Here is a 14,515-nt window from a genome sequence, read left to right on the forward strand (position 1 = left end):
CTCCTATTGCTTAGTGGTGCGACATTTCAATCATCCACTGGCCAAAGCTGCACCATGAATAAGAGTACTGAAGATATTTTAAAACATTCAACATCATCTTGCCTACAGAAGTGACCTCTCTAAATGAACTGCCCGCAATCATTCACCGGAAGAAAAATATATCAAAAACATAAAGAACTGCATGAACTCTTAGCAGTGCGATACTCCAATTATCTACTGGCCAAAGCTGCAACACATGAATTAGATACAGAAGATATTTTAAAACATTCAATGTCGTGTTGCCTACAGAAGTGACCACTATAAAGTAGGGCAGACTGCCCTATATTATTCACCTGAAGAAAAAATATGTCAAACACATAAACAACTGTAAGAACTCCTATAGCTTAGTGGCACAACATTCTAATTATCCACTGGCCAAAGCTGCATCCCACAAATAAGAGTACAGAAGATATTTTAAAACATTGCATTGCCTACAGAAGTGATCAATACATTGATCTTGCGTGGACTGACTATAGTGTAGCAGTTAACTCTTCCCTGACATGCACGCACCATGAGGAACCCCTCTCCATAGTAGCCCGACTTCTTTTTTAACCCTTCTGGGAAACTAATATCACATTTGGCTATAACTATTATTCCCATTAATATTCCCTTCTACTGTCTGTGCCACAAACTGGCATGGTTCTCATTAAACTAGATTATACTTTTCTAAATACAAAAATAGAAGAAAACTGAAAGTAGGATCATAGGTTAGTTCTAGGCTAACTGCCCTTGTGGGCCATTTTAAGTCTAGCCAGTTACCCTATCTGAGAATCAAACCCTGCACCTTGTGTCTGTAAGGTAAACATCTTAACCATTATGCCAACCACCCACCAAGTAAATAAATTAATAATGCAATGTTTTATCAGGGACAGAATTAAAAGACTTCTTTTCTACTGAAAATATATACCTACCTTACCCTATTACTGTTTTTTTTTCTTTTACTTCCTCCACTATAATGGGTCAGCCCATGTGGGTTCAGGCATCACTTATTCCTCTACCCTACCCCAATTCCCACCCATCCCCACTACTTCTAAACTTAAACACACAGAACTCTGTCCAACTTTCCCAATACCCAATCAGGACATTCTACTAATTAATCACCCTATTTAAATTAGCTATCTAACCTCTCTCTCTGTCTATGTCCCTAAACCACATACACATTCATCCAACTAAGCCTACTAATTCCATCAACCAATAATGCTTGTAATACCCTCTCTAACTGGTTTGCTAACACTTCACACACATGCTACAGTGCCATCAGCTCAAACTCCAACAAAGTATTCCTCCTCAGTTACCTCTATCTCCAAATATCTGTCTCAAATCAGCAGTTTCTCCAATATCTCCCTTTAGTTATATCACAACACTCCAATTGTGTTTTTGGCTCCCAAAATCCTTACCACTCTACAAACCAAACCATTCCTTAAAACACTTACAACTGATGATACAAAAAATGCAATACATTATGCCCCTGTCTTATCTCCATATTACAACTATATGGAGACATCCACCCAAATCCTGGTCCTCACCCTAACCATCACCCAATAACATGTTCTAAAAACCTAAATATAATGACACTAAATCTCAGAAGCCTATATAGAAAATAGCCTCCTACCATGCCTGGATTGACCAGTAGAATTCAGATATCATAGCCTTAACTGAAACGTGACTAAAGTCTCAGGTGAATGACTCAGAAATCATAGCCCCCCCCAACTTTAGCATAGCAAGATTTGACAGGACCCATAGGAATGGTGGAGAAATAGCCCTGCTTTACCTTAACACCTTTAATATCACACCTTTTACTAGAAGCATCCCCATTTTCAGAAATGCAGAGATACGTATATCATTTCTAAATCTTAATAGGACCAAATGTATCTGTGTCATAGTAATATACATTCCCCAGGACAAAATATACCTATACTTGAAGACATAATGTCCTGGAGCTCCCAGTCACTTAATCATTAGACCATCATTTTAGGTGATGTTAACATTGACTGGCAAACTCTCTCTTCTCATAACCCAGCCAATAGTATTAAATTCTATGGCTTTTGCCATATCATCAACTGTCCTGCTAGATACAATAAAGACTTTACCCAATAATCCACTCTTGCATCCCACCATAATAATTTTTCTAGTACAGGCACATTTCCCAGTACCCTAAGTGATCACTTTCCCATGCACACCCTCAGAACCACCATTCATCTACCTAAAAAACACACCCTGAAAAGCATTTACAATCTGATTAACTTTTCTCAAGATAAACTCAATGAACTATTAAAGAACATAAATTGGTCAATTCTGAAACATCTTCCAATAGATGCAGCAGTTCAGTATTTCAACACTACTTTCCTAAATATACATAATACCCTTGCTCCAATGTGCACAAAAAATGAAGAACAGTCCTGCTTCTTGGTTAACCAAAGCATGTAAAGATCGCATGAGAAAATGAGACATACACTGAGATCATGGGAAACACAATAAAAATGAGGAAAATCTACTAGTATTCAGACAACTCTGAAACCAAGTAAAGAAACAAGTAAACAAAAATGAATAATTATACTACATCCACATCAAACATGAGCATAGATCTAACTGTAAGAAATTGTAGTCATCCATATATTCTCTACATAGCCCTAGGACCAAAAGTGAACATTTCCCTTACCCTGATGCCTACCTTTGCAAACAGCAAATGCCTTCAAAGCTCACTTTATACAATTTATAGTGTTGCTCATTCATCTCTAACAGATATAACAAGAAGGCTTGAGGTTTAGTTTAGATGCTTTAATAAATACAAACACATCAGGATAGATAGCAACATCATTAAATACAAACAAACTAGTTAACAAACATGCTTACATCTCCACAGCTAACTACAAAATGGCAGTCAGGCTCGCATGCGTTCAGTATTTATACACTTGTGCAAGCCCTTAGATAGCTTCTTAAAGGTATATACACACATATTTATCTACATCCGCTCTCTTAAACGATTGACCTTTGTGCAAAACAATATCAGAGATACACATGCATTACTATGTACATCAGAAACAAAACACAATGTTCATGTCCAAGATGCTTCATTTCTGCTACAGGGTTTAGAGATTTGACCATATCTCGTACCATAACAGTTGGGACCAAATTTAGCAACAGGGACAGTCTGTGGTGCACAACTCGTATCAGGAACTTCTGGATTTGTCAAAGGAACAGGAATGTCCTCTGGAATTTCCTCTGGAATTGGAACAATGGAAACTCACTCTGACATAAACAGTCTTTCTCACTGGCTATGTGCTGTGGTATAGTCTCAGACACCGGTCTCAGATGCTTCCAATTCCACCTAAAAATTGCTCCTTCTGATTTCACAATGTACGATCTCAGCTCTGGAACAATATTCTTCATGACACCAATCCGATCATAGCCTTTGGACGTTTGCATCCTTACCACTTCTCCCTCTCGTAATGGATTGAGCAAGTTTACTGGTCTTATTGTAGTAGGACGTCTGGGTTAAGAGCTTCTTCAACAGACTGGCTTTCACTAATCTGTGTTCTTGACACATGGAACCAACAATGGACTACTGACTATTAATGTGGTTCTGGTTTGTCTTGAGAGAAGTCTCTGAGCAGGTGAACCAAGATGTTTGTCACGAAGAACATTTCTGAGATTCAAGAGACTCAGGAAAACATCACTATTATCTCACTTGGACTTCTCTAGTGACTGTTTTGCACCTTGAATTGTGTGTTCTGCCAAACCATTCGACTGTGGGTACTTTGGACTACGTGTGATATGAATAAAGTCCCATTCTTCAGCAAATCATTTGAACTGTTGGTTTGTAAACTGTGTGCCATTGTCAGAAATAACTTTGTGTGGACTTCCATGAACAGCAAAATTATGCTTCATCTTAGTAATGACTGTACTAGATGCTAGGTTAGGAAGTAGGTCAATCTAAACCAAGTGAAGTAAGAGTCTACCAACACAAAATAATGTTGACCATTCCACTTGAAGATATCAGTGGCTACTGTCGACCAAGGTATTTCCTGAATCTGGTTAGGCTGAAGTGGTTCCTTCTTTTGATGAGGCTTTGTACTATTACACACAGAACAAGAAGAAAGTGCTCTCTCAATGGCTTGTGACATACAAGGCCAGAATGCTAGTTCATTCTCCCATCTTTTAGTAGATTTGGTTCCTGGGTGACCACGATGCAAGATAATAATGTACTCTGGCCTTTCATGATGATAACTTTGTCAGATAAAATCTCGTCTCTGTATTGAAAATATGGTTGCACTTCTTGAGGTAAACCCAATTGCTTTGATGGCCATCCATGACTGATAAAGTAGTTAAGCCTCTGCAAAACTGGATCTGTGGTTGTGTTATCTCTCAACTCATCAAGACATGTGGAAGAAAAATTTCTCGCTTCCATGACTTCAGAATCAAGCTTCTCATTCTCATGCTGTTCTGTAGTATTTCTGGGCAATCTGGATAAGGTATTGGCAAGATAAACAAGTTTGCCTTTCTTATAGACAAGATTGAAATTGTACTTTTGCAATCTCAGCATCATACATTCCAGTCTGGCTGGAGCCAAATGCATTGGCTTTCTCAAGATAGTGACAAATGGTCACTGGATTGTTTAGATCTGTATGGGTCTATCATAAACATAATCATGGGACTTCCAACATGCAAACAAAATTGTCTAAAGCTCTTTCTCAATCTAGGTTTACTGCATTTCAGTCTGGTTAACAATTCTCAATGCATAGGCAACAGGTTGATTCTCTTGTAGATTGACTGTACCAAGTCCATATTTCGTAGCATCGCAGGAAAGTGTAACTGGTTTCTGAACATCATAGTATGTGAGAGTAGGTGGAATAGCAATTCTCTGTTTCAGGACATCAAATGTTATTTGGTGTTGCTCTGACCAAGACCAGGATATATTTTTACATGTCAGCTCTCTGAGTGGTGCTAATTGTTGTCTTAAGTCTGGAATGAACTTGCCTAGGTAATTGACCATGCCAAGAAAACGTTGGAGGGCTTGAGCATTGTCTGGTGCTGGTATCTTGAGAATGGCTGTTTGCTTTGAAGGGTCTGGTCATAAGTCTGCACTCATAAATAAATGACCGACATAAGTAACTTCTTGTAGCCTTAACTTGCATTTGTGTGCATTGAGCTTAAGATTCACTTGATGTGCCCTTTCTAGAATGTTTCTGATGTTTCTGTCATGTTTGACTTCATCACAACCTCCTACTAGTATGTCGTCTACTATGATAGCACAAAGATGCCCAGAAAGAAATTTACTCAATTGCACGTTGAAAGACTTACCTTGCAGAATTTATCACAAATGGCATTCTCAAAAATCCGTACCTGCCAAACAGAGTACTGAAAGTAGTGAGCATTTTTTGTCAAGCTGAATTTGCCAAAATGAACTCTTTGCATCAAAGACAGAAAAAATAGTGACATTTGGAATCAAGTCTGCAACTTTTTGACTGTGCACATTGGATGATGAGGTCTTTTTTGTGCTTTGTTCAAATCTCATGGATCACTGCATATTCTGATGTCATCTGAGCTTTTCTTATGAGCTACCACCATGGAAGATACCCATTCAGTTGGAGTTTCAACTGAAAAAATCACATCTTGTCACACCATTTTATCTAACTTGACTTTGGCTCTGTCCTGCATGACAACTGGAACTTCACATGCTGACCTGATAACTAGAATGACCTCTGGGTCTAACTTCATGGAGTACACAACTGGAAGTTTGCCTAGTTTGTCCTGGAACAGATCAGCATTGGTAGAAAGAATGTATTGAGCAAAATGAGAGTAGTGGTCTTTTATGGTCTATATCATAACATTGAAGTTGCAAAACCTCGAATGTTATGATATTGAACCCAAAACCTCAAAGACTGAGAACAGTGAAGCTGCGGAACATCAAATTCTTTCTCAGGGAAAGAATTTGGTGGGCCATTTCTGTGACTTCGTTATTTCCTCCACTGTGGTGAGATCTCTGTGTTGGTATATTTAAGTGGGGGGGGTTGTGGGTGGCACAGCCCCCCACATTGGGGGGTGTGGGGGTCAAAGCCTCCAACAGTAGATATAGTTAGTAGTATCTGTGTGTTTTGTGCTGTAACAACGATTTCTTTTTTTCCCAGGGGAAAAAAATCGCTGCTCTCAGCTTTCAGAGTTTGCAGTTTCCGCGGTTATAAGTTCAATGTTATTATGTTCGATGTTATTGCATTTCGATCATGTGATAGAAACCCATCTTTTAAGCTAATATGTTTAACCTCTTTATTAACCGAAAGCAGTCCCATTTTCAAACTGTCTCTCAGCCCTAATAATGACTGGATGTGCCTCTTGATAACATAAAATAATAAGTTGTAGCTTCTTCCACTTTGCTGGAAGTAAAATGAAAGCACTACTGAGCCGTTGGCTGGAATTTCTTCACCTCCATAAGCAACAAGTTTTGCACACCTTGCCAAATCAAGTCTTTCACCTTTACACACTAGCAAAAGTTTCTGCACACATAACATTGCACTTGGAATCTGTGTCAACTTTGAGCACTATGGCTTTGCCATTTATCTGAACAGTACAGAAGACTTCATTCTTTGCCCTTAAATATATTGCATTGACTGTTTCATGAAGCACTGACACACCATCGACATAAAGAGTGGGGTTGCAACTAACTGATCAATATACTTATACCCCTTTGATAAAACAATGTGGGCCTTTTGATTTACAAAATCTTTTTGAAATGATTCCATAATATTTATTGCATTTGTGGCATTGTTGACCAAAAGCTAAACATTTTTCCGTTTTAGTTTCATTATTGCCACCACAATCATGACAGTTGCCAATGAAACTTGGTACATTAGAAGTGGGGAAAGCCATGAATTCTTTTGAATTTACTGACTCACTCTTATGCTTCACTGAGACTGTGCGAACTCTGGAATTTGCTAGAAAGTTCTGGGATTTATCAATGAGTGCTGCAAGGTTTACAGTTGCTGCCATGTGCTTGGGCCTGTTTCTTTTAATAACCTGCTGCATACTGTCAACATGAGCTTTATCACTGTGCCTTCTAGAGCTATTCTCATTTGTAAGAATATTCATGTGCTTTTCTGTGATCTCTTATATCTGATAAATCTCTATGGCTTTATTCAAAGTTAAATCACTGTCATGAAGCAAACTTTTTCTCACAGCATCATCTTTTATACCACACACAAGTCTGTCTTTTATTAACTCATCCCTTATGTCACCAGATCTGCACGTTTTACTTTTATTTCTCAGGTCAGTTATATATGCTGCAAAAGGTTCACCAGGCTTTTGATCCCTTGTGTAAAATAAGTGCCTTTCCATTGTAACATTTGCCTAGGGTTACACATTTCTCTAAATGTATGTTTCAAGCACTTTGGGTCCTCCCTTGACTCAGCCGGTACAACAATATGATGTTTTTCCCCCTTTCCATGTAGATAGCAGGTGCATACACAAATAAATGTTCCCTTTCTATGGCTTTTGACTTAGATAAATTAAGCAGAATAAATGCCTTTGCATGGTCATCTTTATCAGAAAATGCAGCATGTATGAAAATGCTGTACTCTTGCTCAAACACTCTCCAGTTCTCAGCAATATTACTGTCAAACACAAGTGCACTACATTTTCAAAATTCATCTGCCATGCCCACAAAGTTTACACAAACACATAATATGGCCCTTGTAATTATGTGTGAACAAACAGTGCTTTCAGCTTGTAAAAACATTCAAATGCACAATAAACTCTTTGAAATACTTTACTTTGCAATGGCTATATTCTACGAAATATGGCCTGTAATGGCTGCACTCTGTGAAATAGCTTTAGTGTAACACTGAACAAACATGCAAACACTTTATATACTTCTGATAACTTGGATATCTTTGCGTAGTACGAAAAATGCATATGCTTTGTGAAAATGTGGTTGTTTCCTTTATTTTATTAATTTTATGCAATTTGGACTTTATTTCAAACATTTTCTGTAGTAGTTCAAATATTTTTATCAATGTCGTACATATTGGCTTAAGCAAATATCATTTAGAGCATTCTGCATGTCTGGTTTCATATATAAAAAGAAATAGTGCTGAGCAAGTTTTAATATCTGAAATTCATTTCTGACCTGTTTTGCAAAGTATGCACATTTAGGAATGATCCACTCCTGTATATTCCACCAGCATCTAAACAAGTGCCTTAAATCATTTTAGCCAAGCCATTTCTGACTTCATGTCCCTTCGGTATGCTTCTACTGACTTCATTTCCTTTTAGGTATGCTGGTTTTGGCACCATGTCCTTTAGACATGCCTCTTCTCACACCTTGTCACTTGTTCGTCTCTAATACATATAACAAGAAGGCTTGGGATTTCATTCAGGTGCTTTAGTATGTACAAACACATCAGAATAGATAGCAACATAATTAAATACAAACAAACTAGTTAACAAACAGAGCTTACATACATACATACATGCTTACATCTCAACAGATAACTACAAAATGGAAGTCAGAATCACACGTGCTCAGTATTTATACACTTGTGCAAGCCCTTGGATAGCTCCTTAAAGGTATATACACACATTTTGATCTACATGTAGCTTCCTTGATCTCTAATTCCCCCAAACCCAGGTCCAGGTCCTCTTCTGTCACAACTGTCGTCAGTGCTGTCTCATTTCCACTCCCTGACATTCACCACTATAACTGCCCAAATCCACCTTCTAATAACTCAACCAATTTCTCTCTTCAACCCATTCCTACAAGTCTCATAAAAAATTGCTGCCAAAACTTCAACCTTATTTTACTTCAGCAGATGATCTCCCACCTAAATACCTTAAAATAGATGCTGACCCTGTTGAATACCCCATCAATATTCTTATCAACAGATCTATCTCTGAATCTGAAGTCCCCAACATCTGGAAAATGTTACACATAATTCCTATCAACAAAGAAGAAAGCGCTATTGAGCTAACTATCTCCCAACGTATAGCCATACTATCTCCCATCTCCAAAATACTGGAAAAATACATTCACCAACAGCTTATGCAATACTTACTACATAACAATCTACTTTCCCATACCCATCATGGATTACATCCAGGTCACAGCACCCCAGCACTTTTACAGCCTTCCTATCCTTTACTGACACTGTAAATAGGGATAGAGATGCAAGTAACTTTGTGTCAGCATTATTTCTTGACCTATCTAAAGCCTTTAACATAGTCTCACAATCCTTATCTCTGGTTAAGCTCTCTAACCTGGGACTTAAACCTCACGCAATAGAGTGGCTTCATAGCTAACTAAACAATCAAAAACAGGGAGTAAAATGGTTAAATACCATCTTGCCCTACCTTCACACTCCACAGGAGTCCCACAGGGTTCCATCCTTTTCCCTTTACTCTTCAGTATTTTTACAAACAACTTGTTCACTTCCTTTACCCTAGGAACACTCATACAATATGCAGATGACTCTACTATCATCTGCACCTCTTCCACATGTCCTCATCTGCACTCCATCACACACAAACTTTTACTCCATTGAAACCTGGCTCACTAACTCCCAGCTATTCCTTAACCTTAAAAAAAACTCCTTCTCTGTATGCCAAAAAATCACTCTCATGGCTTGAACCAGTTTAACATCCATTCTGCAGACAACGCTGTTATTGCATTAATGTCCCATGCTAAACTGCTAGGAGTCATAATGGACAATCAACTTAAGTTTGATCTCCACATTCAGCACAATATTAAGAAAACCTACCAGAAACTAGGCATCTTCTATAGGAGCAAACACTTCCTAAATGCATTGACCACTCTTGCTAAAACCTACCTCCTGCCCTCCCTACTATATGGTGCCACAATTCTCACTATCATACAGTCCACTATCAGATTAAGAATAGAATGTTGCTACAACAAAGTGGCCAAGCTTGCCACTAACTCAAAGACTGATACACATCTTTATAGAGCATTACATATGCTACAATGGCGTGAGCTCCCTAACCACTTACATTATGTCCAGCTCATAACCTTATACAACATCATTTATAAACCTTTAGCATGCCCAGCCTTGAGTTGTATAGTAAATCCTTACACCTCCAACAAAGCGTTTAGGTCTGAAGACAGACATGTTGATCACATGATGTAATAGGATTATTTAAGGATGGAGATAACCATGCCAAGCAATTCTGAAGAAGTATTTGCTAAAGACGAAAGTGCTTGACTGCATTTGGTCTGTTTTTGTGGTCAATAAATTGGATTTGTGGTTTGAACTTTAGTTTGCGTGGTTCTTGGGCCTCTACCTTCACTACTTGTGGTTCTTGATTCTTTTCTCCTGGACTGAGGACAAACATCTTCTAGCTATTTTGAATTCCTCAAAAGTACCAGGACAAAACTTATATTCTTACTCTGTAGTTAAAGTTTGGAACACTCTCTCCCTAACTACAAGAACCATAAAACTGCATGTAAATAATACATAGCTATGCTCATGCTCATGCTCAACTTCTGGCTAACCTTACCTTAACTTCTCCTCTCCCGGCTGATCTACTCCTGACTAACTGAACTTCTGCACTTCTACTCCATGACTGACTCAGCTATTCAAAACCCACTTCAAGACCACTGATCTTTCAGCCAAACTCATCCCCTATAGTCTTCCCTCATCTCTCCACAATGCATTCTCTCTAATTGTAAGGCTACTCAACAACTAATCTCTATCAAATGACATGGTAAAACTAAAGAATAACATGAACTGAGAACATAAACACCTATCCTCCATGTTAGGAGGTTTGAATGTATTACTCTGTGTATGCACTTAAAATGTTTGGATGTATGTTGTTCCATATGAAGTTAAACTATCTAGTCACTGTATAAAACAAAAATATAGCAATACATTTGTACATAATTGGCTAATACTTTGGAGCTTTCCTTCATGGGCTTCTGCTGAAAATGAGTTCCTTTGACCCAGACAGACTTTCCTGGCAAACAAATGTCAAATAAAATAAATGTCCTTCATATTGATCTCTGCTGCAGTAGCCGTAGCTATATGTGTCATATTCTGCCAAGGATTTAACAGCTGGCCAGCTTTGAAAGCTACAAGGAAGTTTCCACATGCCCACACTGTCAAGCAGCTGACTAAAAGACGAGCTTGGGCAAGAAGACCTTCAGAGCTTTCCTGCCATAAAAAACTATGCTTCTCTGTTGCATCTAAAGATCGATGGTTATGTTATGCTTTCCGTAGCTGGGTAGATATTATTCCTTTTGGGAAAAATTCTTCTATTTTTCTTTTCCCCAGAATAGAGGCACCATTTTTGGCGTGACCATGGATCAAATTGTCACTCCCTTGGTCAGTCATTATTCCAGCCACAAAAAAAGAAAAAGTTAAGCAAACAGCCTTTGCTACTGCAGCAGACTATAAGCTTGTCTCAGCCACAGGAGGGTGACTGAGCTATAGACATTTGTTGTACCTCAGACCACTCATATTTTACCCTGGATCCCTCTGGTGTAGAACCTACAGCCACTATAGATCAAGAGTTAGTCACACCCTCTACAAATGTTGGGGTCCCCTCAGTGGCAAGGGAAAACCACTCTTGTCAGTCCTGGGAGAAGGAATGTTGAAGGTTTCCCCTGTTGTGTCAGAATGTTGTGCGAAGCCCTGTTGGAAACAGAGGCTGCCATTAGTAACGTGATTGGCTCCAATTTTCCTGTCAGAAAAGAAACAGAAAACCAAGCATGTATCTACTCCTCCTCAAATTTCTTTGGATAGGAGTAGTTTACTGCGATTGGCTCAGAGTTTGATTCAGGTTATTGATCCTTTTTGTAGAGTAGTTTCTGGTAAAAGAAAGAGGGATGCCCCCTTTCCTGAAAAGATTCAATATTCTGAATCTGAACAGAAAGATGCAGGGATTGATTCAGGGCTTTGTCCTCACATTTCTAATTCAGATTCAGAGGAAAGCTCTCCTTCTGATTCTCCTAGTGTGGGTTTCTCTTTCTCTGAGACTATTGGTAGAATATCCCACTGTTTTCAGTGAACACTGAGGTTTCTCAGTTCCTAAAAAAAAAAAATACTTTGAGTTGTTGCGAAAGGATTTTCCAGAACCTACACCCATTCCTCCTGTCTTGTCTGCTTTAGAGGATGTGTGTCTTACTGCCAACAAACTTCCTGATAGTCAGCCAGCTATCCATAAAGAGGCAGACAAGGTGTATAAAGTTCCTCAGTCTTTTACATTTTTATACACTACTTCCAAAACTGACCCAGCAGTGGTAGCCTTAGTAGACTCTTCTGCTACTAAGCATTTAGTAAATTTCAATCATATTCTTTCAATTAAGGATGTAAAAATTATTGATAGGTATTGGAAAAAAATGTATACTTCTGCAACTTTGAATTTCAGAATTTTAAATTGTCAATGTCATATGTTAAACTTTTTTTCTTATATATTGTGAAAGTATAAGGAATGTTTTATCTCTAGTTTCTTCTTGGGAAGAAAAATCTTTAAATGACTTACTTTTTCTATTGCACAGTTCCCTACTCATTGATTGCACTGTGTGTGTGTGTGTGTGTGTCTGTGTGCGTGTGTGTGTGTGTGTGTGTGTGTGTGTGTGTGTGTGTGTGTGTGTGTGTGTGTGAATAACTCTGTTGATACTTCTCCCAGGGCTAAGGCCACTGGTATGATTTTAAGGAGGCTTGCTTGGCTGCATTCTCAGAACCTTCCAGATGATGTTAAAATTAAATTTTAAATTCTCTCTTGGATAGAGATTTAGTTTTTGGCCCTCTGCTGCAGAGGTGATCAAAAAGTGTGATGAAAGGGGCAAGTTGATCCAGGGAATTTCTAAAGTTTTTCACTTCTTTTCCAAAATTGCCCAAGGGATTTTCTTTCTCATCATCCAATTTCAGTAAAAGAAAGAAAAAAAAGAAAGAAAGAAAGAAAGAATAAGCAGTCTCGGCAGAACAGAATTCTGGTAAACAGATGTTTAAGAAAAAGTGTCAAGGAGGTTCCAATAAATCTCAAACTTTTCCAAAACCAAGGACACTCCAAGTCTGAATGACTAATCAAGAGACGTTGTGATTACCTCCCACCACAGCCCTCTTTCTTTTCCAGAAAGTCTGAATCTCAGTTTATTGATTTTTGTTTCAGACAAATGTGTTCTGAAAACCATTCATCAGGGTTACAGATGGCAGTGTGAGGAAATTCTTCCTTTCCAGGGGATCATTCCACATCCTGCAGATCAGATTGTTTTGTTTCCCCTTATTCCTCATCGCATTTTGTCCCAAGGAGAGATAGGACCAATTTCTCCTTCCCAGGTGGGAAGAGGTTTTATTAAAGGATGTTCTTAGTCCCAAAGAACGAAAATGTTTGGAGACCAGTTCCAAAGAGACATCCTCATTAAAATTTAAAAACATGCACAACTGAAAAAAATGTTCATACATGAAATACCTATAAAACCTCTTTGTAACTTGAATGAAGCCACTACCAAAGCATCTGCAGAATGCTTCTGCTATATAAAAGAAATATTATTTTTTCACCTTGAACTTCTGTCTTATCAGGATGCATTTAAAATTCAAATGGTCATTTAGTCCATGATCTACATTAGCATTTAATAGCACCTGCCATTCATATTCTGTGATGTCTAAAAGATTTTCTCTATCAACCTCTCTAATATCAGGTTCAGTACAGTCAATAAAACAGAACACAAATTTATATTTGTTCACATTTGCTGGTATGTCTGTGCAAAACATTTCTACTGTTCTTATTTTTATGGCATTGTAGGTTAATATACTCTTCTATTTAATTTCCTAGTAATTCTGCATATGTAAAATGGCTGACATGACATACATTCTGCTGCATATACCACATTTACCATTTTACAAGTACAATGTTTTGGGGCAGGGTATGACACTTTTGTATTTTTACAAAACAAAATAAAAAAAAATATGGACTATTGTCCATAAATCTGTAGTAGGGGCAATTTTGATAATGGTCCCCACTGCCACCTTCGTACCACCTTTGTTTTTATTTTCTTTTTCTAGCTCAGTTTTCAAATTATATGTTCTTTTGTTTACAGATACTGGTTCTTCCTTGACTACAGAACTTACTTTTTGGAGTGCCTTTCAAAAACATTCCAATTTTCTTTGATAATATTTTTATTTTATAGAAGTCCAAGCTTTATACTGAGACCCAGTAGATTCCTACTGCAGTAGCCTCTGGTTGTAGCACTTCAAGATGAGTGCCACAAAAATTCTGAACTCTTCAACAACCCATCTTTGAGATGCAAATGGCACATCTCTACTTTTGCCAGCCAGGTCTACAGCAGTCAGGCCAGAAATATGTGTCTAAATCAGCACCCAATTCAGATCTCATTTTGTAATAGTTTATGCACAGAGACTGTTAGCCTTGCCAACTGCATTTGCACAATTGGAAGCACATCAATGGTTTGCCAGTCACACTGGCACTGAGTACAAGAAGCACAGAAGGTGTTAAAAATGACATTGAGATTTGG

Source organism: Protopterus annectens, chromosome 12.part0 (assembly GCF_019279795.1).
Source record: "Protopterus annectens isolate FY-2018-M chromosome 12.part0, PAN1.0, whole genome shotgun sequence".
NCBI classification, from domain to species: Eukaryota; Metazoa; Chordata; order Ceratodontiformes; family Protopteridae; genus Protopterus; species Protopterus annectens.